The sequence below is a fragment of the Malaclemys terrapin genome, chromosome 1 (assembly GCF_027887155.1).
Source record: "Malaclemys terrapin pileata isolate rMalTer1 chromosome 1, rMalTer1.hap1, whole genome shotgun sequence".
NCBI classification, from domain to species: Eukaryota; Metazoa; Chordata; order Testudines; family Emydidae; genus Malaclemys; species Malaclemys terrapin.
In genome coordinates this window covers 234456674-234482677 of record NC_071505.1, presented here as the reverse complement: position 1 = coordinate 234482677, position 26004 = coordinate 234456674, and the positions used below count along the sequence as shown (strand labels likewise).

General features: G+C 41.7%; 1 protein-coding gene across 14 annotated transcripts in view; it reads left to right on the top strand.

The window, feature by feature from the left end:
* The window catches only part of INPP4A (inositol polyphosphate-4-phosphatase type I A), a 218690-nt gene that overhangs the window by 38586 nt on the left and 154100 nt on the right, over positions 1-26004 (top strand). The window contains exon 1 of one of the 14 annotated variants that reach the window (XM_054009337.1): positions 17053-17144. The exons of the other annotated variants lie outside the window; for them this stretch is intronic. The gene's annotated coding sequence lies outside the window, so the exon portion shown is untranslated. Of the gene's footprint in view, positions 1-17052; positions 17145-26004 lie in introns of those variants that run through there. 14 annotated transcript variants of the gene reach the window in all.

Below are 26004 nucleotides of genomic sequence, written 5' to 3'. Positions count from 1 at the left end.
TTTTGCCTATACTTCTAAAAGTTGCACTTGCCTACAGACACATTTTCAGGTAAGTAATCAGCTGTGCATAATTTTTTGGCAAGTCTATTTTAATCATCAAAAGGTGACAAAGATGACAGACTTGGCATGATAGAGTTGAACTGTGCAGTACCATGAAAAATACTCCTCTGAAGTGTTTGTTAATTAGTTTGTTCTAACTGACTGGTTTCATCTTGTCTTTTTATCACTTAAAAGTTTAGAGTTTTATTCTGGGGGATTGGACAGAAAATACCACATTTTAGAAGCTTTAAGAGGTCTCACAAAATCTCCTTTAGCGGCCATGTGTGAACCTCCATGGTGTGGGAAATGGGCCATGTTTTGACTGCTGAATCCGACCCTTAATATGATAAATATTTTGCAGAGGACTTAACAGTTTGTTGATGCTCCACTGTGTGATATCTTTCTAAAATATGGAATGTCACTTCCAGCATTTATTGTATGTTAACAGTGGAGCTTGTCTTTTGCTTTTGATGAGGCTGGGGGAAGGGAGAGTAATACTAATGTCCTAAGTCTCTCACATCTATTCATATAAATGATACTGAAGACACACTGGGACTTTGGCACCAATTTAGTGATTAGCTTAGAGACTTCATGCTCAACACCAGCTTCTCTCGCTGCTGCCCCCGGGAGACTAGCAGGGTATTCCATAGAAGTTATCCAATGGGTCACGTCTCATTAGGATTAGTTTTAGGCTCTTTTGAAACAGTAAGTCCGACCTGTTTGACACAAAAATGACAACACATTGAGGGTTCTACAAGAAAAGGGCAAATCTTCATTCTGATGCTTTATTCTCTAAAAAGAAGAACAGGAGTACTTGTGGCACCTTAGAGACTAACAAATTTATTAGAGCATAAGCTTTCGTGGACTACAGCCCACTTCTTCGGATGCATATAGAATGGAACATATAATGAGGAGATATATATACACACATACAGAGAGCATAAACAGGTGGGAGTTGTCTTACCAACTCTGAGAGGCCAATTAATTAAGAGAAAAAAAACCTTTTGAAGTGATAATCAAGCTAGCCGAGTACAGACAGTGTGATAAGAAGTGTGAGAGTAATCCACTGGGATTGAATCAGATGCTTGTACCTCATGTGTCCGATGTTGTCATTCATTTTCAGGAAATAGGCAGCCACTGATTGAGAACACACAATTGCTGCTAATATTGTGGTGGTCTTTTTCCCCACCCCCAGGCCTTTATGTTGCTAGCCAGCAAAAGCCCAAGGGACCTGTGCTGAACCAAAAAGGGGAGGAAAGACTCCGAAACCTACTGAAGGGGAAACCAGCAGCTCTGTGGCATATTCCCTCTTCCCATGTTCATCCCTTTCTCCCCAGGAGCTAAAGAAAACTGCTTTGTGACAGCTCCTGCTGGTCAGGGCTCAGTTGAGGGAGAAGAGCGTGAAAGCATGTCTGGAAGAAGCCAGGGCTGGAGAGCAGCCACTTTGTACAACAAGTCTCTCTTGAAACAAGCTGAATTTCATCTGAGTTTCCTGGCAGAAGTTAATGCTGTTTTGGCACTGTGCATCCTGCTGCTCCCTGCAGAAGGGAAAGGAGTGCATGGGTGTTGCAGGACAACAACGTCAGAGAGCTGTATTGCCAGTAAGTTCAGGGGGTTGGTGATGGAGCATCAAAGAAGCTTCAGGCTTTGTGGGACTGGAGCTCCTTTCCCCCATGAATGTCTGGGGGGTATTGGAGGCTTTGCCATCTCCAGGCCACAACCCACAGTTCAAAACATACTGCAGAAACTCCATGAAGTGGCACTCCCAGCATTACTTGACTCCCCTTTTTCTTCCTGTTGGTATGCTCTGGCCTCAGGTGCCAATTAGTGTCCTGTCTACATATGCAGCTGTTTCCCAAGTTAGGCTTTCATTCTCGGTTTTGATTGCGCTAGGTTTTCAGAAGGCAGATCTTCTGACAGTATTTCTCCAAGTCATTGCATAAGGAACAAATGCCCCTGAAAAGTTATTTTTAAACAAGTCTTTCTTTTAAAGCCACTCCAGCTGTTTTACAACCAAAGCCTGGCAATTCTGAAAAACCCCATTGCAGCAATCAGTGACAGCAAGATATTTCATGAGACCATTTTAAAGGTTATAACACAATGTTTCAGGAACCAAAGGCCAGTAGCTGCAGGGATGAATGAACCACTGCCACATCCAGATGCAACATTCCAAGTATTAGTTTTTCTATAACTGAGCTACTGTATAATGGGAACAATTTACTGAGATCCATGGGAGATTTGCTTACCTATGTATTAGCCCTTTGCAGCCGCTATAGCAAAATATTTAGCAGCTTCTAAGATATAGTTCAGACCAGCAGTTCCCAATCTATGGCCCATGGAGAGGTGGCTGGTCACATGGCTTTCCTCTGTTTTCTATATTGCATTAAAAGAGGCTAACATACATTGAATACTTTTGTTTCCCTCTAAAACTTGCAACCTGAATGGCAAGACTCAGTTTGGACCCTTTCCCAAACTGAAACCTGCAGGACTCGCGCAGCCATAATTGCAGCACGGCTCTTTGGTTGGCCTTGTCATCGGCAGAGTCCTTCTTACTGTGAATGAGAACAAATAAGTGCTGTGAAGTCTTTAGCCCCATTCTAAAAAATAACAATCTTGGAGGAGTGGACAGTTTCACTGAGTGAAAAAAGTAGATTGCCTATGACACTTGGCAAATGTTAGACTCTCCCCCAAAATTGCCATTTTTATAAATTTTTTTGGATTTGTCTCCTCCCATCTCCCTGTTTGTCCTCCTGCTCCAACTTAACCTCCCTTTTGCCTTTTTCCCTGTACCATTCCAGAGCCTTATCCAAAGCACTTCATAGTCCTATGCTGCCTGCTTTTTTCCTGTCAACCTACCTACCTATTCGTTCTTCCCCCTCCCAAGTGTGTCTGTTCTCTACTAATCTTGCCTAGTTTGTCTTTGCAGCCCTTCTCTTGTATCATCCTCTCTTGCCCTTCTATCTGCCCTTCTTTACCATCTGTTTTCTCCCTTCATGTCACTCTCCTATTGCCATATTAGCATCGTACCAATCGCTCTTCTCTTCCACAACACAGCTAAGCAATTCCTGCCTAGTGCCTGTTCTCTCAAGCAATTTGCCTTCCTGTCTCTACAATTCCTTTTTAAACTATGCGGCCACTACTAAGCCCCACCACTCCACTAACCTCCTTCCTCTTCCTCAGGAATACTGTAACCTTCTCCCTTCCAAGACCGCTTTTTAGACCCAACTGTCCTCTGCCTTCAGGCTTGCTTTCTTGATGTATTAACCAGGAATCCCACTGCTTAGACTACCTCCTTGCTAATAACATTGGCCTCTCTTGCCTGACTGAGAGACTTGGTTCTCAAGCTCTGACCTCTTCTCCTGTTCTGCCTGTCATTTTTCAGAAAAATCACATAGCTAATTATCCGACCACTCACCTCAGTTTATATTTCATCTTATTCTGAGCCCTCCTTTCACCAGTCGGCCTGACTGGCTAGTATCTAGGCTGCCTTAGCACATAAACTTATTCCTCAGGATTTCATCACCTCTCTTGACCTCTTCCTGTTTGGTCTCATAAATGGAGATTACAGCACATGTATCCTCTGATTCTCTTTGATATTTTTGTTAATTCTGTTTAATAGTTCTCCAACCCAGACCAAGGGAGTGTATGGCAGATTGCATTCAAAATTCTGAAGTATAAATTCTCAGACCTTTGCTGAAACATTTTTAATGACAAACTTTTATAAAAGAAGTGCATATTTTTCTTTCTCCTTTTTTTTAACGCCTATATTGCAGATTGTTACTAGGTATTGATTTGGCACATCTGGCTAATAGGTTTGAGTAGGCTTTTAAATAAGTATCATCAACTTATTAAACTCAAAATGTGGCCCTACCCTGTTGTTTTCCTGACTATTTGCAAAGTTCATCTAATTATTTCTGTGGGTTAAAAAATGATTGTGTCTTTCCTTTAAGACTCCATAATTGCTGATATTTCTCACACAGATGGTGAAGTTTTGGATTCTGTGTTTTGTAAAAAGGTTGAGCGGGAGTTTGTACTTTTTTTTTTTTCTTTTTTTAAATTGTGTCTGCAATTATATCATTAAGTTTTTTTGGGTGGGAGAGAAAGGGTGAGGCGGAAAAAATGTGTAATAAATACATTGGCAAATCCTGCTGAGTTGATGGCTAAAGCATAATCTATAGAAATAAATTCTTAGCTCACTCACGTAATAGTTGGCTGCAAGTGGGACTCTTTGAATTGGTGTTAGAGCAGTATTTGTAACATTTCAATCTATTGTACGCTTCCTAAAAAGGCAGGCTGTCTAAGAATGCTGCAAAAAAGATGCTGGCTGCTGTGAGGGCCTTGTTTGTTTTTTAAACCGGATAAAAATATCACTCCTTAAAAATGATATGATGTGAGAGTAGCTTAGCTGTTCTTCCTTTCATTTCAATGTTGCGTCAGTTTCCTTTTTCATCATAACCACAGTTGTTAGACTGAACTACAATCTGTGTATTTTCAGAGTCTTCTCACAGGCCTAGGTGGAGACCATAGAAAAGTTTCTTTAAACAGGCTGGTATTTTTTTGATTGGTTGTTACACGGCTGTGCATGGTGATGGCAAAGGGAGCTGCACTCTGACTCAGACACTTCCTTGATGCTTATCCACTTGTAGCTTCCTAGCTGAATAGTGTAGGAGTGCTGCAGCCTGTATGAGATAACAGACAGAGCAGGGTAGTTTAATGGTTCTGGAGCAAAATTTGGGGAAGAATGTATTGTGAGAACCTCTTTGTTAGACCTGTCGTTCTTATAGAACACATGACGGCTTTCGTCATCTTTCCTCTTACTCAGTATGATGTTTTTGCTACATCTGTTTGGGCTTGATGAATCTGACAATTGACAAGAAGAATGTGTCCATATTCCATTTGAGAAGGCCCTTCCTGTTGGTTTAGTGACTAATGTCTTTGCAGAGTTATTCTTTCCTAAGAAAAGATAACAGAGAATGAATGATATTTTGGAGCAAGGTGAGGAAGACGTCTTGACTAGATCATCCCTGTATTATTGTGCCTTAATTCCCACTTCCCCAGACTTACACAAGTGATCTTGCACCCACGTTCATCTCTTTTTCAATAACTCTTCCTTAAGGATTTCTGAAATCACTTCCTGAGTGTTACCAAAATCTATGGCTAGCAAAGGCACTTTAGACATACAGCCACTCACATTCTTACAAAGGTATCTGATTATACACTACAGTAGTAAGGGTTGTCACCTAAAGATAATGATCCATAAGGAAACTGAACAACCACAATGACATCCTACAAATGAAAGGTCATGGTGACTGTGATGGGTTCCTCCCCCCTTGGGGTGCTGCCTAGAACTTGGATACCACTGAGCCCCCCAACCCACCAGCCTGGGCTCCCTCCCACACTGTACTGCTATGACAAGTTGCTAAGGTCTCCAAACTTCTTGTTTCAATCAGCATACATACGGGTAGAGACACACCCAGATGTTGTAACTTGCAGACAGGCTTTCTGACCAGTCCCTGCATGAGAAGGCTATACAGCTAGGGCACTTACCAGCTTCTCAGGCTCACACCCCTCTCTGGAGGGTAAACCCAAAATTATACCATCTTGCGCTGCACAGGAAATTATACAGCGTAAGTTAATGAAATTCACCCCCTACCTCAATGTGGAGGAAGATATGCAACAGCTTTTTGCCCCCAGTTATAATTCCCACACACTGGTTTTAGACAAAACAAAAACAAGTTAATTAACCACAAAAGATAGTTTTTAAGTGATTATAAGGGATAGCAAACAGATCAAAGCAGATTACCTAGCAAATAAAACAAAAACACAATCTAAGCTTAATATACTAAAGAAATTGGATATGGATAGCAAATTCTCACCCTAAATGATGATTAAAGCAGTTTGCAGCAATTCTTGGGGCCAGCTGCCCTTGCTTGCATCTTAAAACCCCAGGTATTCTTCTCACAGGCTAGAAATCCCTCTAGCCTGGGTTCAGCCCTTCTCCCCAGTTCAGTTCTTGTTTCTCAAGCATTTTCAAGCATCTTTTTTGGGCGGGAGTCAGAAGAAGAGCCCCGATGATGTCACTCCCCTGCCTAAAATAGCTTTTGCATATGGCGGGAACCCTTTGTCTCCAGCTTTAGTTCCCACGCCTTTCAGTGGAAAAACACTAGTTTACTATGAAGAATGTGGGGCATAATGCCACAGTGACATTCCTGACATTCTGACTAGCTCTTTGCAGCTATACCAGGTGGACAACATAGTATTGGTAACATCTTGTTAAAACAAACCTAAACTAGTTTAGAATCAGTTTTGTAGGATGTGGGTGGTGAATTAGTAGTTCTTTTTGTTCCCAAAGGTACGTATTATTGAGCAATTACCTTGTATCATCTTGACAGAAAGATGTCCCAGTGTTAGAGCAATAGTTTAGGACTCAGGAGCCCTAGTTCAATTCTCTGCTCTGCTACAAACTTCCTGTGTGACCATGGAGAAGTCACTTAGGGAACTGAGCCACAGAGACACTATCTGCAAAATGGGAATAACATCACTTCCCTACCTCACAGCAGTGTTGTGGTTAAAGTGAGTGAGGTGCTCAGATACTAAGGTACTGGGGACCCTGTAAGTACCAAAGACAGGTAGAATTTAGAGAAGATGGAACTAGTGGAACAGAGTGAATGAAAACCACAAATTACTTCACTTTAATTTAAAGGACTGCTGTAAACATTCTCATTGGCCTGGGTTGGTGGAACTAAGCCATAGTTTACAGGTAGTGCTATTGTGATTTTCCTGCAGAGTTGGGATGGTTTGGTGGATAAAATAATAGTAGGGAGCTTTTCAGCATTTCATCTACCTTGCCTCATAGGATTGAATTGATGGGAATTTAGAGGTGGAAAAGACCTATTAAAGTAACCTAATCCCTGCCGCTGTCAATGTAGGATTGTTTCTCTACACTATATAGTCTTATTGTTTTCTCCCATTCAAATGTGAGCATCCCAGACAATGAGGCCTCCATCGCTTTGGAAAACAAAAATAATGTAGCGATGGAACCACTTACATATTTTGTTTTAATCAAGAAAAATATTAAAATGGGTTGTTCCAATGTGAAGGTTTTGAAATGGTTTGTTTTTACTCTGAAGTGTCATCTTTTATTTATCTTGCTATTTTCTTATCCTACTGTTATCTGGTCTGTTTCAGTTGATTGCTGAATGACTGGGCCTAAGGTTGCCCTTCCTATGGACAAATACACATGGCACATGAGATCAGGATTTGTAGGAGCCACATTAACAATGGTGAGGTGACACTTTTTGTCTAGTGAAGTCTGTTCCCCCCCCCCGCTCCCCCGTTTAAATTTGCATGGCCTAATTTTGGAAAAAATCCCAAATGATCTAAAATCAATTACGGTTTGAATGTCAATCTTTAGATTAATCATGAAGGAATTAGTTTTCTTTATTAATTATTTTTAATAAGCTTTCCCTCCTCAAGCTCATACAGGGCTGATACTGATACCCCTTATGCAAATTGCTTAGTACCTTACTCTGAACGGAGTCCAATGATTTCAATGGGACTAATTTGAGGAGTAGGTTACTACTACTCAGCATGAGTAAGGGTGGGTGAATCTGGTCCACTTTTAGTAACAGAAGTATTTACTATCTTGCAGATAATGTTCTGATTGACTGAATCATGAGTTGCTTTTTGAGAGGGGAACTAATTGACTAGAGTGAGAGAGAAACCTGTTCTTTAATACTTTTGAGTCTCATAATTTTAAAATCTGTTACTAGCCAAGCCAACAGACATTTAAGGCCGAATCCTGAAACTTTTCTCTCATTAGTCAATGGGATTGCTTGGCTGGTAAGGTACTAACCAACATGCGTAAGAGTAGTAGAACTGGGCTCTTAGATAGGTCCTAAGCAGGTATTGTTAGGCAGATAATAGTGTTGGTTTGCGGCAGGTTAACTTGCAACAGAATGCGAATGAGTTTGGATGGAATTGCTTATCAGAAAGAATACTGGGAAACCATTTTTGTATTCTCTGAAAAATATAGTTTTTAAAAACAAGGCCTGGTATTCTGTGGTGTGTATTGTGTAAGTGTGGCCAAAAAAGACAAGTAAGTTTGATAATACGTTATCATGAAAAGACAAAGAAAAATATCATTACATTTGGTTCTTTTTTCCCCAGTTTGATTTACACAAGGCAGAAAGTGCACTTAAAGCAAACAATACAGTATCTGCGTATACTTTTTCGAGCATGAACAATGGTGCATTCTCTGGCAAATGAAGAACCTAACAATCAATGTATAACACAAAATAGCATAAGATTTACAAGTCCTGCATTGTGAGCACACAAGAAACTTGACCCAGAGAATGTATAGTGTTCACTGAATGAACAGAACTGGTGTATGTAAACAATTCAGAAGAGCATAGCATTGTTCAACAGTATATGGAATTGTGATGTTCAAGACACACAATAGCTTGTCATTGCCTCAAAATGAATTCACTCTTGGGGTTGACTTTCACTTTTGTTAGGATTCACAGATTAATATAGCTTTTCAGTTGAAATAGTTGTGCAATTGTTGAAGATTTCATCAGAAAAGATTCATTGGACACAATGGTCAGAGAAAGAGGTAGAGAGAAGCAATCAATCATAGTAGATAAAAATAAGCATGCTTTGTTTTAAACTTTGCGTGCATCACACGCATTTAAGGAAATGTCCTTTCATCTAGAACAAGCTAGAACACAATTATTTGTTGAAGGAAGTTGGGAAGGCCAGGCATGGTTTTCAGAGGTGCTGCTTCTGTTATCCAAAGCTATGATTTCAGGTTACCAACATCTTCAAAACCATGAAGCCTTTAGGATAGGGTCAGGGCCTTCAAAGTCTTTCTGTTGACTTTAATATGAACTAGATCAGGCCCTAACAGAGGAAATTAATAAAAAGGCAAATTTGGTGTAAACACATTGTATGATGCTAATTGAAAAAGTTTCATAGCATGGTTATCCGAATTAATACATTATCAAGGTCTTATTCACTTTCCCTATGTAGACGAGACATGGACAGATATTAGCATTAAAGAACATGGAAATGGGTAGATACATGTGGACCAAGCTGATGCCATACAGCCAGCCCTTGTCAGACTTGCAATCAAGTATGTTCTGGGGAACCGTACCCTTCCTCTGGGCGACCCTTCACACTCAGCTAATGTTAGTTTATTTCTGAGCAGCAGTCATTAAGCTATTTGCCTCATCTGCTAAGAACAAAGCATAAGAAAAAAATCTTCCTGCCAAACCCCAAAATTATGATTTAGGTTGTATTTTTCTTAGCATCTAACAGTTGTTACATTAGGTTCATGAATGGGTTTAAACATATTTCAGAGTTTACTTCAGCTTTAGAGGCTCTATTCGTATGATGCTTGTTTTCAGCCAAATGCAGATTGAAAATTAGCTATGAAAACATGTTGATGTTAGTAGTCGAACATATTATGTTATGTTCCAGAAGCACCTAAAGGCCCCGATTGGGGAACAGGGCTCCATTGTGTTATGCATGTAACACACACCTATAATAATAATATAATTAATAAAGACAGTGCCTTTCCCAAAAAACGTACTACCTACACATGTGTACATTTAACATCGAAGAGCTAGTTTACAACTAAGGGACAAAAAAGCCCCAAATACCTTGACTGCCATGGACTAATGTAGGAGTCCTAACAAGAGGAGAACCCATGCAGACAGCACCTGCTTTGGTAGGGTGGAAGTAGCAGGCATGCAGTTTCCACTTACTCTTGTGTACCTACACCCAGTATCAGGCTTGTACTGTAGGTGTAAGGAAGTTATTACTCTTCTTTACTACCTTGTGCGGGTGTGCAGCCCAAGTCACAATCTGACCCTGAGTGTTAAAGTTCTTTTTAAAAGCACTTTTGACCAACACGTTATGTGGACATTTTATAGGTCTGGAAAGCTTTGAAAAACTTTCTTTTCTTATATAATTTTAAATGTGTGCTGAGAACTTACAAATACATGTAGAATGCCTGGGTCTTCCAAACTTGTATGTTACAAAAATAGAGTTTAAAAAACCCTTTTCTTTGTTCCTTTTCCAGGGTGTTTTTGTTTCTTTTTATTACCAGAAACCTGTATAGGAACAGGATAATTGAGTCTGGCCCACTACTGAATTTTTAAAGGACTACAAGGAGCAGCAAAGATACAAAAGTTACAAGGGAACTGTGTGGACAGAAATATATGTCAGGACATGGAATGCAGTTCAGACAAAGCAATCTGCGCCTGCTGCTTATTGCCTACCTGGAATCAGAGTCTGTTTCACAGTCACAGGTTAGTTGTCACAGGATTGGTTTTAGATCGGCAATGAGCTGCAGGAGCAAATGAGTTTTGTCTGAAATGCATTCCGTGTCTTGACATATTGTCTGTCCATACAGCACCATTGTATCATTTGTATCTTTGTCACTCACTATATAGTCCTTTTACAATTCAGTGAAGTCGCTCTTGAAGCGGAATGGACTTTCCTGGGATGTTAATAGAGAGCATAAAAAGAAAATGGATGATTATGTCACATAAATGCTTTTTCACCGAAGAGGCAAAAGTACATCGCTCTAAGATCTGTGTACTGTATGTTCTGGCTAATTGACACTATTGTCTCTTTTCAGTGTAGGATAATTATAGCTTTGAATTATTTTAGGGAAATAAAATATTTAAAAAATGGGTCACAGCAAGGAGACAGCCCTATTACCACTGAAAGGTGACCTCTTCCTGGCAATGGATATAGGCCCTATCTCAGTCCCCATCGTACTCAGCCTCTTTGCAGCTTTTAACAGAGCTGACCACAAGGTTCTGCTGACACACCCATGTGACAGAGCTAAAATTAAATGGCAACCACTACAATAACTCCAGTCATTCATCTCCACCAATCCCCAGAGTGCGGTGATAGGTAACTACTGCTCCACCCCAAGAACCCTTACATGTAGAGTTCCTCCAGGATCTGTTCTGCAGCTCCTCCTCTTCAATGTCTACACTTGACCACTTGGAGAGGAGGTTAGATGCCACAGACTCCATTCCCAAAAATACTCCCAGCTGTATATTTAATTTTCCACAGAAGCAACCAGCACAATCACAAGCGTATCACAGTGTCCGCAAAAGATAATCACCTGAAGGAGGAGCACTTGGCTGAAACTGAACAAAAGGACTGATGGTCTTGTAAGACTCTTGTTGCTAAGACCCTGGACACTGGGGATCTCATTTAAATTTGTGGCTCTGCTACACATTTCCTGCGTGACCTTGAGCAAGTCACTTCACCTCTCGGGTTCTGAGTTCCCCATCTGCAAATGGGATAATAATACTTCTTTTCTCTCTCTCTTTGTCTCATATATACTGAATGATAAGCTCTTTGGGGTAGGTTCTCTCTTACATTTTATATGTATGGTGCCTAGCACAGCGTGGTCCTGATCTCTGGTAGGGCCTCTTGGTGCTACTGTAACACAACTAACAACAATAAAGACAAGATCAATATGAGCCTGGTCAGAGGGGAAGACTGTTTTCCTCTTTTATCGAAGGCATCTGTTCACCCTTATCAAAGTACTGCAAAGCCTTGGGGTTCTGTTCTGTTCTGTAAAGCCTGGACAACCAGGTAGAATCAGAGGCAAAAAAACCCTTGTCCACCTTTTGCTTATTAGGAAGTTTTTCCCTTTCCACCTGATCGAGGATCTGGCTACAGTGACGCATGTATTCATCACTTCCAGGCTGTGTTACTGAAACTTGCTGTATCTAGGGCAAAAGGAGGACATAGTGCAGAGGCTCCAGCTGGTGCATGATGTGGCTGCATGGCAGGAGAGTTCACTGTTGCTTCTTTCACTGGTTCCCAGTCTGCTTCCATTGCCAGATTAAGGCTTTGGTTCTGATCTTCAAGACACCAATGGGTCACGATCCAGCTCCATCAATGGCTACATCTCCCAGCAAGAAAGCTGCACTTCTCTGAGACACTGCAACTAAGAAAACCCAGGATGAAGCCCATAAGAACTGGAGTATTCTCAGTGGAGCGGATTTGACATGGAATGAGCTTCCAGGGCAGATCAGATTAATCCAGACTGTGACAGCCTTCAGAGTATCCTGCAAGACTGTTCTCTTTGGCAGAGCATTCCCACCATATTCAGCAGGATGATGGTTTAAAAAAATTAGTTATTCCCAATTGAGAGCCTCTTTTAGACAGGGAGAGGGGAAGAATAATGTGTTCTACTAGGGACTTCGCTATGTGGATTTCATTTGCTTAGGAAGTGCTTAGGTACTACAATCGTGAGTGCTATAGAAGGTTTTTAGATTTTGTAATTCTGAAAGATAAAAGGAAAAGGATAAGTATCTCAGTCTGATATGTGAAAGTGCCTTCTTTACAGAATCTTTCATTAGAGGCACCTCAGTCTTACTACCCCACTTGTAGATTCCATTTGAATTCATGCTTCACAGAGGCCTGGTAGTCACTTATCAAAATGCAATAGCTTTCTTTCCAGTACAAACCTTTCTGTGCTGCATTGCCTTGGCCCAAATATGACATTTCAGTTGGAAAAAGAAAGCTATCAAAGCTTGATGGGGCTCACAGGGATTCACTTTCAGAATAACTCCAAAAAACAGAGCAGGAATTTACAGCTCTCCTAGGATGTACTCATCCCTTGCAATAACAATAGTTGTAGGGGGAAAAAATCTTTCTAAATGAAATTGTTTTTCATGAGGCATCAGCTGCTCTAAAACTCCTTGTTTATACCTTGCCAATGGCCACACCTTCAAGAATCCAATAATTCTTGAGTGTGTTGACATGGAGGCAACATAATTTATACCCATAGTGCCATACAAATGTTCGTCTAGGGGGTATGTAGTGGACTGTGCATCTGAAGGCATGATGGAGAAAAGTATATAACATGGAGATAGTTAATGTTTGTGTATGTGGCACTGCCATGAAACAGTATATCGAAACACACTGTTATGAGATACCCTAGAACGAAAGTGCCTGTGTATTCTAAGCTGTTTTAAATAGGGTTACCGTACGTCCAGTTTTTCCCGGACATGTCCAGCTTTTTGGTAATCAAACCCCCGTCCGGGGGGAATTGCCAAAAAGCCGAACATATCTGGGAAAATACCGGCCGGGCACTTCCCCTCCCGTGGCTGCTCTGCTCCTCCCCTGACTCTTCGGCTCTGTTTAAGAGCCGAGCTGCCCAAGCGCTACCGGCTTCGGGCATTCCCCTTGCCTCCGGACCCCAGCTGCCGGCCGGGCACTTCCCCTCCCGGGCTCCAGCTGCTCTGCTCCGGCGGCACAGGGTCCGGAGGCAAGGGGGCTGCCCGAAGCCGGTAGCGCTCGGGCATCTCGGCTCTTAAACAAAGCTGAAGAGTCGGAAGGAGCACAGCAGCCGGAGCCTGGGAGGGGAAGTGTCTAACTAAACAGTGAAAAACAATTGGCTTCTTAAGAGCAACCACAGCAGAGTTTCAGTGAAATAAATTTGATTTCTTTGTATTGTTTCATCCTTTTAAATTTTTGCTAGTGGTTCCCTAAAATGATTCCCCTACAACCATGTGCAAATCTGAATTTTAATTCTAGCATTCATTAATATGCACCCTTGCCTATTACTTCACGTATTCTGAATGTAGATTCATTTTTCACTAACCTCCCAGAATGTTCTGGACCTTTGTAGAATCTTGTTGAACTTTCCAGACTTTCTGAACAAAATTTTCCTTGAACCTCCTAGAATGTTGTCAGCCAGGCCCTTGTGGGTATATAAGGGGCGGTGTGTTGTCAGTCGTCAGTCAGTCAGACGAACAAAATGAAGTAAAGTGAGATCCCAGCTGCGATACTGTGAACCTTGTCTTATTGTGTATTTGTGTTTTAAGACTTAAAGAGAGTAAGTAGTGATTAATAAAGGACATATTTAATGAGACGCCAGAGATACCTCTCAAACCCCTATCTATGCAACAATATAAAAGAAATACTGTTACTACTTTTGTCATGCTTAACATGTAATGTTTGATGACTTTCTAAGACTGCAGAACATAGATTTTTGCTATTTTATCACTTAAAAATGCCATTGTCCAATCTTTAGATCTCTCTGATGTTGTGCTTCAGTTCACAAGGGCAAATGCAAGAAAAGTGACCTTTTGAACTAAAGGGCTGGGGTTAACATTCTAAGGCTGTCACCTACTGTAACACTATTTAATACTGGTCCACCCAATGTTGGTGGACAGTTCAATTTCTTGATGTTAGTACATTTCAGTTATTCTTAAAATTTAAAAGTTTCTATAAGCTTAGACGACATGCTTTTTTGTATTTGCTTATATATGGCATGAATAAATACAGATTTACAGATCCTAGCTTGCAAATGTATTGTCTTACATGACATGGATAAGTAATGCATGCAAATCATGTGTCACAGTTGTGAAGTGGGCTACAAATGCAATAAAAATCACATATACAAAAATTTAACAAATGGAAGCGGGGCACTGAAGACGCTCCTTGCCTGGCACACTATTTGGTCTAGGGCCAGCACTGTTGGGACTATCCTAGTGACCCCTATTGGCTCTTTTGATTGTGGAGTCTTGAGGATGGTGTTCAGTCTGACCTCTGCGTATAGCTGTGCCAGGAGGGAGAAAAGCGTTGCTGTTGGAGATCTCATGATGCTCCTTGTTGAGAAGCAACAGTGGTCTTAGTAGCAGGACAAGAGGACTGGTTTAAAGAGAGGGAAAAATATAACTTGTGATGAAGTGATAATAGGTGAACGACTCATGCGCCCTTCTGTGGCTTATCTGTAATTGCCAGAGGGTGGTGAAGAGTAGCAGTGGGCAAAGGCTGGTGCCATCTCCTTCTCCCCCAAACTGGTTTGTTTTCTGTTTTTTTTAAGAGGAGGCAGAAGGGGAAAGCTTTCAAACATTATTTCAGCTTTTCCTTGTTTTCCGTACCATAGCTTCCCCATCACATCTCCATATTGTAGCATGTGTTGCTCTCTCTCTAGGTGCTCAGATGCTCTATACTCAGAGACGTTTGCAGTTACTTTGGGATAATCATAATCTGTCTCATTGTGTCCATTCAACATATACAGCAAGTGTAAGTGCAAATGCTCTTTCTCATCGAAGGGTAGATTTCCACAAAAGGGAGCCCGGTGGAAACCAACACCACCGTCTTCTTCTGCACTGCTCGCAGCCGTTGGATGCTCCAGTAGCCACGTTGGTGAAATAGGTTTGACTCAGTTCTTTGTGAGCAGAGAGGAAGGACAGTGTTACTGAACTGAAATTCAGTGTATTAAAGATGTTACTGTGTTGGTGTGGTTGAGTGTCATGTGTTTAGTGGGGTGAGGCTTGTAGATTGGTATTGTGTTGGATGTGACTGTTTCTTTATCTCACGATTTCCTTAGCGTTTGCACTGTTGTAAGGAAATGCACCATGTTTTCTTGGTCATACAAGCTTTTCTTAGTCTTTTCTTGTGGTTTTTGCTTTGGGCGTTACTTCTTCAGTGAGAAGCCTCAGTGGAAATCTATCTGTCTGGGTGATATCCAGTCAGATGTTTACTGAGTTTGGGGGAAGATCATCTGATGTAAATGCTTTGACAGAAACCAAATGCCTTTTTTCTAAACTATCTAGGATGTTTATATAAAAGGACTGATACACAGATCTGTGAGTTTTAATGGCACCATTATCTTAGCCAGCAGCTTCTGCTGTAAAGAATAGTCGTCCAACCAAGAAAAGATAAATCCAAATATGAAAGGTTCTAGTTGTCCCATAGTTCTTTGTTACTTTGTTCTATTGAGCTGCAAGCTGCCCAGAAGGATGTGTCCAACTGTGTTTTGAAGGAGAGCTTCAGCACTCTGACTGCCCTGGTGTAATATGCCAATTCAGAAGTAAATTGGTAACTACGTTTATGGAAATGTGGACCTCCTCATTATTATGTGTATGCAACTGTTGCCTTTTAAAAAATGTACTCTTTCCAGGGTGAAATTCACCAGCATAAGGCCCTCTGTGCTGCTTAAGTCCTGCATTGGGGCTACACAGGTGGAGCACAGATCAAGGTCCTCTGATCCTCTAGAGTGCTGCAGAAAGTGTTTCTGTGCCAGCTCCACAAGGAGGGCAGTGATGGGGGCAAGCTGCAGGAAGGGCCAGGGGACTGGTCCGTTCTTGGATTGTGTCACCCCAACACCCACACATGTAGGTAAAGTGGCTGGAGTACAAGGGGGTTGTGGGCGCAGCACCATAACCTCAAGTCCTGGTCCCAGGCTGGGGAGGTAGGCTTGCCCATAGATTCTATGGTGATTGATGCATTGGTAATATCTAGATAAATGTATAGAAATATATAAATAAATCAAATGGTTTTTACCCCGCCCCCCCATCTACTCTCCCCTTGGCACTTTGACATGTAGAAGCATGGCAGATTGGGCTTATGTAGAGGAAGGAAATTCACCCCAATTAAATTTTCTGCGTTTAGGAAATTCCTGTGGGCTGCTTGAATTTCCCCCCAGTCTACATCTTTGTTACTGGTCTGAGCTCAAGAGTTTTGTGTTGAGACTTTTGCCAGGATTATACATTCAATTGTTGTAGTATTAGATACTTGCACAGTTTGGCAAGGTTGCAGCAACCTTTTACATTTAAAATAAAAATAATGTTTCTGGTGAGGAGACAAGTGGCTTCCTGGATTTGCAGTTAATAACTAACTATGCTGAATTGATATAGTAAATGTACGCAGAGGGAAATGAAGCTGTTAACACCTCTTGTGAAAGAAGCAGCATAGAGCTGGTGTGTGTGTGTGTGTGTGTGTGTGTGTGTGTGTGTGTGTGTGTGTGTGTGTGTGTGTGTGTGTGTGTGTATGTGTATGTGTATGTATGTATATACACATAGTGTGAGAAACACTGAAACTTAAACTCCTCCTGCAGCTCTGCATCTGCTATGAGTCGCTGAGATGACTCACGCTGTCAGTGTTCACATTAGCTAGAATTCAGATGGGGCAGCTCTGGCAGTAGAAGAAGCAGACTGATATTGATTACCTGCTGCAGGAGACAATTGTGCCAAGATATTTCTGCAGGCATGGCTGAAACTCGGGAGGCTCTGCTGAGCAAGATCAGTTTATGTTCATAATTTTTTTTTTAAAAGGTAAGAATGTTTATTGTTCCTTAGAGGGAGAGAGATGGGAAAAGGGAGATGAATAGCTTGGGAAGGTTGAATTTCCTATGCGTTGCTTTTCCTCCGAGGATGCTGATCCTTACAGCCTTCTTATTGCTGAGCATCATCTTTGCTGCTTGAAATGTCATACAGAGAATCATATGGCTAATGAGTGGTACATGCGCTACAAAACAAACTAATGATATACTCTAGTGCATCCTATGTTATGTAATGCATGGCAGCCATGTTAAGGATAGAGGACCTCTTTCAAAGGAGCAGAGCTGTTAGGTATTAGGGCAATGAGAGTTATTACACAGTAGTACTCTGTTCATTATTTGGAAAGCACTCCTGTTCAAGTTCATGCATTAAAACCAAATTTGCCAACTTCTGAATTTGTGCAGTTCCAGAATCAAAAACAGCCTTGCCAGGATCACTGTAATAATGATTTAAATTTGAAATCACATCATTAGTTTACCCTGCATGTTAAGGTTGTGCATGTATGATGCTGGGTGTGACCTGTACCTGACTGCCTCAATGTAAATGTTGCTTAGGTTAACTCCATTGCTTGAAGTACTTAAAACAGTTATCTCCCACTGCTGCTTTTTTCCCTTTGTTGTGCCCCCAAATAACACACGTTTAGAATATATACTGCTCTAATGGTTATTTGCAAAGAACAGTACGTGTGCTAGTCAATTCCTCAGGCGCAGAAGCTTGACTTTCTTTAGCTTACATTTGAAAAGTGATGAAAGTCGTGTTTTTGTAAGTTGGCATTCGCTATAAAAAGTACAGTTCTTGTATCATACCAAAATTGCTAATAATCCTCAGGTGGAATCCTACTAAGTTTTGTGTCTTTGCTGTACTTCTCATAACTGATTACTGTATTTCATCAGTTTTGGTCTAGAATAGTATCCTTCCTTTCACAAGTCCTCCTATTAATCTTTCCTTTTCAGCTGCAGTCATGTGTTCAACTTTGTTTTATGCTTTTGGCATATATCTTTGTATATTTTGGATTTAGAAGGCAGTTGTCTGTTAGGTTGCACCTTACAATTAAGTTGGTAATTGCTCTTAATAACCTATTGCAGCCTGGTCATCTGTTGTGTTACACTGTTAATCTCAGAAAGAAGGTGGCTTAGAAAGCTGGCCACTGGCTGACTCACTTTTGACTACAAGAGAGCTTCATTAATCTCCATACTTTATAATTTGTACCAGAGGGACACATGTTCCTCATTTCTCAAAGATTTACTAGCAGAGAGGGTTCTGTAATGAGGTCTCACACCACTAAGATGCACTTCTTTTTACGAAAGATACCAGGCCTTATTTGCTTGTGAACTATGAAGCATTAAAACCAATGTAAATTACAATTTTCAGAATTGTGCTACCTTGTCCCTGGGTTTTTTTCTGAGTGATTAATTACTTGCGAATTTACAAAATGTACTGATTCACAATGGTTTTCTGTCATTGCTGTGAATTAGAGAGGTTCTAATTTGTTTCCTATCGCTTTATGAAAGGTGAGCCTAACGTCTTTACCTCAGTCATTGTGCTTGTAGTAGTCTTAGACCGCAGGTGCCATTGGAGTTAAAAAGTTGTAGCATGAGAATGGTCTTTAGAAAGTTCAGCTCTTGGCTCTCCTTCTCCCAGAGCAGATTTTCAGTCAATGAGTAATTTCATTGTTTAGGTATGTAAAACCTATGTCTACATCTCTCTCTCTATGTGATATTATGGAGGCAAACTATGGTTGCTTCCTAGATTCTCCTGTGATGGAACCTTAACAGTGTCTACTACACAAAGGGAAGGGTATCTGAACTGACTGAAATAAGGAAAACATTCCTCAAACCTCTCTGCATTTTTGGAGGGTGTATGTGTGCGCGCATGTGTGTACGTGCACTTAGTTTTGACTATGTGTATGATGAGTGTGTAGAATGTGTATTCTGTCTCGTACCAATCTGTAAACTGAGTAAGAGGGAAAAAAATAGTATCCTTTTAAGGACTTCAGTGGGAGTTGTACAGTCTTTGCAATACTGCAATTGAGAGAGACAGTTAAATTATTAGTGGTTAACATTTTCAAAACAAATTAAATTAACATATTTAGTAAAAATGACAATAGCTGCTCTGAATGCAGCCTCTCTTCACTCTGCTTTTGTTCACAACCCACTCTTGCTTTCTGTGACCTCAGAAAAGCAACCACTGCAGTGCAACAGAGTGCTATGTTAACTCCAGAGCTGCTGGTTATCTTGTGTCTCTCTCAACTCAGGGTTTGGATTAATACGCCGACATGGAAAAGGACATCAATTTTAAAAGAGCAAAACTTAAAAAAAAAAAATCCCCCCCACTTTGTAGTTTACCTGGGCAATTTGGGCTGGATTCACAAAAGGATTTAGGCACTTAACTGCCACTTTATGTGCCTAAATCCCAGAATCAGACACCACTGGGATTCGCAGCCCCCGTGCTCATCTGCTGCTGAAGCATATAGGCACCTAAACTCATTTGGTGCCTACAATTTTGCAGTAAAAGTTCCCTAGATGTCTGTTACTGCCTCTGCGCATGCACCCTGCAAGCCTCACACCAGGGGTTCAAATGTCTAAGCTCCACAGCGATTCACAAACCTCGTAACTCACCTGTGGGGCCCAATCCGGTAACACAGCTGCTGCATTGGGTGAGCTTACACAAACTGGTTGGGTTTGTGTGTGAGAGGAAGAGGAGGAGGACGACCACCTCCCTTATAACTTTTAGCCAAGTAGTTGGGATACTTACCTGGGATGTCAGGAGACCCCCACTTCAAGTCTCCATTCTGCCTGAAGGGGATAAAGGATTTGAGTAGGAATCTGCCACCCCTTATGTGAGTGTCTTAACCACTAAATTATGGGATATTCTCAGGTGGGGCTCCCTCAGTATCTCCTGTTGAAGCTATTGCACTATAGATAAGTCATTTAAAAAGTAATTGGAGCAGGGGGGCTAGTGAGTGTTCTCATCACCGAGAAAATGCTACAGGGTCATTTTCATGCTCCCTTGCTCTCCAATGACTCTCTCATTACTTATTCTCGCTCCCACCACGTGGGGTGATGGAGGGGGGTGAGAAATAGTTTGCACAGAAAACATGGGTGATATCCTTGAGAGTAAACTGAAAAACTAGGAGGGGAGCAAGGAGAAAATAGAAGCATCTTGCACCAAACTTAAATTCCTGAATTCTTTGACACCTGACATTGTGAGAAGCACCTGCCGTGTATCCCCTACAGTAGCTCCCTCAGGTACTTTGGAACATCTGTAATCATGCCCAGGCTTTCTAAAGAGATTGGTTAAGATCCTTGAGGAACGTTAGTCCTGTTACTGAAATGAAATTACTATCTTTTTTTTTTTTCCAAAATGCGGGGGAGGGTAATGATTGACTTATTTTAGAAACAAATTTTCTGTGATACTTTACTTTTTTAAATGAATGTCTCTGCGGTCCACTAAATAAAACTAAATAATCATATCTGTCTTAAATAGTCCTGTGGCTCAAAACCGCCATGCTATTTTTGTTTTTAACTCAAAATTGTTGTGGGGAGACGAAAAGAGGGAATTGGTTTAGTAGATTTAGACACACGGTTGTTTTTGGTGTGTGTGTGTGTTAGAGCTAAACAACTGGAAATTGGGTGTTTGTCATGGAAATGAAATTCCTGAACTTGAGCAGCCCAACCTGGTGTTTGTAATTCTGAACCATTTCATTTGTTAAAAATCTAATTTTCTTTCTAATTGACTAATTAGTCATGGTGTTAAGCTATAGAAAGCTAAATTAACTGCTTTACGGTCACTTATTTCATGGGGAGGCAGAAGTATTTGCTTTGTTTCTATAGTTTTTCCTGGTCTCCAGATAAAGTCACCTGTTTGGATTAGAACTGTTCCCTGGGCTTTAAAAGAAGGGGGGAAAGGCCAGTAAAGCTTGGTCTCTCTTTGCTCCCCAGCGTATTCGGGAAGGACCCAAGTCATCACTGCCCTAAGGCTCCTTTGTGCTGACATAGCGGAAAGGGGTCATAAAACAGGTGTAAACACCCCATCCCCCCCCCCCCCCCAGTGAAGATTAGCAGCGTAGCGGACCTCTCTTCCAGGTACTGAACTAGTTCTGCCCTCAGTGTGCTCCCTCTCCAGGAGTCCCCTGTGTAGGAAGTGTTACGGGGGCATGCTAAGGATGGGAGAAAGCAATGCCTATTCCCTGACTGAACAAGATCCACAGTGCCATGGGAGCAGGGATACAAGCTTGGTCAACCCTCAAGGACTGAGCTGCTGCTGATCTAGCCTTTTATAGCCACCTCATAGCCAGCACAGGGATGAATCTGGCTCAGTGTGCTCTGTTTAAATGAGGTTGGGGCTTCAGGTCATGCCATGCTATTTCTGTGCTGAATACCCCCTACAGTCAAGTAGAATGCAGAAGTCTGGGATTAGTTCAGTTTTCATTTTGGTTTTGCATTTCATCTTTTAATGCAGCAGAGCACCTCTTGCATATGCTGTTCAGGCTTCAAAGGATGGCAGTGAAGTGGTAAAGTACCGAGTCACACGTGGTTAGGGAGTGACCTTGTGTGTGTACTTTAAAAAATGGCACTTAATCCTTAAATCAGATTATTTTCTGGGTAGTATTTAGCAATGCCACAGGGTTGATTGTAGAAATGTTACAGGTAAAAGTGAACTAAGGAACATATAAACATATAAACTTCCATGAATTAGTTGGGAAATGACTCAGATTATAAAATCCCCTGGCTATAGGAATTACTTTTCAACACCCGGGCTTTTAGGTGGCATTAAATAGTCTGCAACAGGGGTAGGCAACCTATGGCACACGTGCCGAAGGCGGCACACAAGCTGATTTTCAGTGGCACTCACACTGCCCGGGTCCTGGACACCAGTCCGGGGGGGCTCTGCATTTTAATTTAATTTTAAATGAAGCTTCTTAAACATTTTAAAAACCTAATTTACTTTACCTACAACAATAGTTTAGTTATATATTATAGACTTATAGAAAGAGACCTTCTAAAAACATCAATATGTATTACTGGCACGCGAAACCTTAAATCAGAGTGAATAAATGAAGACTCGGCACACCACTTCTGAAAGGTTGCCGACCCCTGGTCTGCAACAAGAATAAATTCCTATGTGATAGATGACAAATGTATTTTAATCCTGAGCTTCCTAAACTATAACATGCTCCAAAATATTTCTTCTGTAATGTTTCAGGCTCTTAGGTATCTGACTTTAATCCCAAAAGTCATATTATTCACTAGTAGCAATGTTATTCCCTGGAAAAGACATAGAATAATAATAGCAAGATAGTTTTGTACTGACTTTTCTATTTCCTAAAGGTTTGGTCAGAAGAATTATATTGAGCTGTGTATGTTCAATGAGAAGGAGTCTTCTTAAATGATTCAAAGCCTGGAAGTGAGCGTGCGTGTGTGTGTGTGTGTGTGCGCGCACGCGCGTGTGTACTGGTGGTGATAATGAGGAATTTCTGTTTTATTAGTTGTCAAGGCTGTATCCCCACTTTGAACTTTAGGGTACAAATGTAGGGGCCTGCATGAAAACTTCTAAGCTTAACTACCAGCTTAGCTCTGGTCCGCTGCCACCATTCCCAATGAATTCCCTCCCTGGGAAGCCTGAGAAACCTTTCACCAATTTCCTGGTGAATACGGATCCAAACCCCTTGGATCTTAAAACAAGGAGAAATTAACCATTCCCCCTCCTTCCTCCCACCAACTCCTGGTGAATACAGATCCAACCCCCTTGGATCTAAAACAAGGAAAAATCAATCAAGTTCTTAAAAAGAAGGCTTTTAATTAAAGAAAAGGGTAAAAATCATCTCTGTAAAATCAGTATGGAAATTAACCTTACAGGGTAATCAAACTTAAAGAGCTCAGAGGACTCCCCTCTAGTCTTAGGTTCAAAGTACAGCAAACAAAGATAAACACTCTAGTAAAAGGTACATTTCCAAGTTGAGAAAACAAAGGAAAACTAACACGCCTTGCCTGGCTATTTACTTACAAGTTTGAAATAGGAGAGACTTGTTTAGAAAGATGTGGAGAACCTGGATTGATGTCTGGTCCCTCTCAGTCCCGAGAGCGAACGCACTCCCAAACAAAGAACACAAACAACCCCCCCCCCTACCCCCCCAAGATTTGAAAGTATCTTGTCCCCTTATTGGTCCTTTGGTCAGATGCCAGCCAGGTTACCTGAACTTCTTAACCCTTTACAGGGAAAAGGATTTTGGAGTCTCTGGCCAGGAGGGATTTTATAGTACTGTACACAGGACAGCTGTTACCCTTCCCTTTATAGTTATGACATTAGTGTTCTATTATTCGATTAATATTAATTAGATTTTTCTATTTTAAAGTGAAGCTTATAGAATCTGTTGCGTATATAACTTATAAAGTTGAGGCAATAAATGCTCAGTCCTGAGTGTTGGTGATTTAAGGTCCCACTCAAATAAATGGGAGATTCATGTGCATAATAGGAGTTTAGCTCCCATAGTGGTGTCTACACTACAAATTTCTGTAGTTGTTTTCCTGTGCTGGTACAGCTCCATTGGTGGAAGTGGTCCTGTGGAAGGCACAGATCTTTTTACTATTGTTGTGTTGTTGTACAGAGAAAAATGTGTACAGAGAAATGCTTACTGTTTCCCCAGAGCAGATGCAGCCAAGGGGACATGTAATCTAGACTCTCAGAAAGGCAATGCTTTCAAAAAACAAATGGTGAAACCAGATGGAGTTCAACGTCTTATGTATCCTCAGCTGCATTTCTATGGAGTCTGCAGTTCAGATGGCAAAGCTTGTTTATAAAATAAAAGATGGTGGGGCCAAACAGGAGGTTTACTCTATAAACGACTGAGTTCAAGGAAATTGTGCTATCAGTTTAAATAGTAAATGGACAGTGGTATGTATGGAATGTGGCCAATATTAGAATTTGTAATACAGCATGAGTAGGGTGACCAGATAGCAATTGTGAAAAAACGGGACGGGGGTGGGGGTAATAGGCGCCTATATAAGAAAAAGTCCCACAAAACAGGACTGTCCCTTTAAAAACAGGACATCTGGTCACCCTAAGCATGAGTAACATCTGTTGCCTAAAGGGTATTTCCTCTGCTTCCCTGAGAATCATAGAATCATAGAATATCAGAGTTGGAAGGGACCTCAAGAGGTCATCTAGTCCAAACCCCTGCTCAAAGCAGGACCAATTCCCAGCTAAATCATCCCAGCCAGGGCTTTGTCAAGCCGGGCCTTAAAAACCTCCAAGGAAGGAGACTCCACCACCTCTCTAGGTAACGCATTCCAGTGTTTCACCACCCTCCTAGTGAAATAGTTTTTCCTGATATCCAACCTGGACCTCCCCCACTGCAACTTGAGACCATTGCTCCTTGTTCTGTCATCTGCCACCACTGAGAACAGCCAAGCTCCATCTTCTTTGGAACCCCCCTTCAGGTAGTTGAAGGCTGCTATCAAATCCCCCCTCATTCTTCTCTTCTGGAGACTAAACAATCCCAGTTCCCTCAGCCTCTCCTCATAAGTCATGTGCTCCAGACCCCTAATCATTTTTGTTGCCCTCCGCTGGACTCTTTCCAATTTTTCCACATCCTTCTTGTAGTGTGGGGCCCAAAACTGGACACAGTATTCCAGATGAGGCCTCACCAATGTTGAATAAAGGGGAACGATCACGTTCCTCGATCTGCTAGCAGTGCCCCTACTTATACAGCCCAAAATGCCGTTAGCCTTCTTGGCAACAAGAGCACACTGTTGACTCATATCCAGCTTCTCGTTCACTGTGACCCCTAGGTCCTTTTCTGCAGAACTGCTACCTAGCCATTCGGTCCCTAGTCTGTAGCAGGGCATGGGATTCTTCCGTCCTAAGTGCAGGACTCTGCACTTGTCCTTGTTGAACCTCATCAGGTTTTTTTCGGCCCAATCCTCTAATTTGTCTAGGTCCCTCTGTATCCGATCCCTACCCTCTAGTGTATCTACCACGCCTCCTAGTTTAGTGTCATCTGCAAACTTGCTGAGAGTGCAGTCCACACCATCCTTCAGATCATTAATAAAGATATTAAACAAAACCGGCCCCAGGACCGACCCTTGGGGCACTCCACTTGAAACCGGCTGCCAACTAGACATGGAGCCATTGATCACTACCTGTTGAGCCCGACGATCTAGCCAGCTTTCTATCCACCTTACAGTCCATTCATCCAGCCCATACTTCTTTAACTTGGCGGCAAGAATACTGTGGGAGACCGTATCAAAAGCTTTGCTAAAGTCAAGGAATAACACATCCACTGCTTTCCCCTCATCCACAGAGCCAGTTATCTCCTCATAGAAGGCAATTTGGTTAGTCAGGCACGACTTCCCCTTCGTGAATCCATGCTGACTGTTCCTGATCACTTTCCTCTCCTCTAAATGTTTCATAATTGATTCCTTGAGGACCTGCTCCATGATTTTTCCAGGGACTGAGGTGAGGCTGACTGGCCTGTAGTTCCCCGGATCCTCCTCCTTCCCTTTTTTAAAGATGGGCACTACATTAGCCTTTTTCCAGTCATCTGGGACCTCCCCCGATCACCATGAGTTTTCAAAAATAATGGCTAATGGCTCTGCAATCTCACCCGCCAACTCCTTTAGCACCCTCGGATGCAGCGCATCCGGCCCCATGGACTTGTGCATGTCCAGTTTTTCTAAATAGTCCCGAACCACTTCTTTCTCCACAGAGGGTTGGTCACCTTCTCCCCATGCTGTACTGCCCAGTGCAGCAATCTGGGAGCTGACCTTGTGCGTGAAGACAGAGGCAAAAAAATCATTGAGTACATTAGCTTTTTCCACATCCTCGGTCACTAGGTTGCCTCCCTCATTCAGTA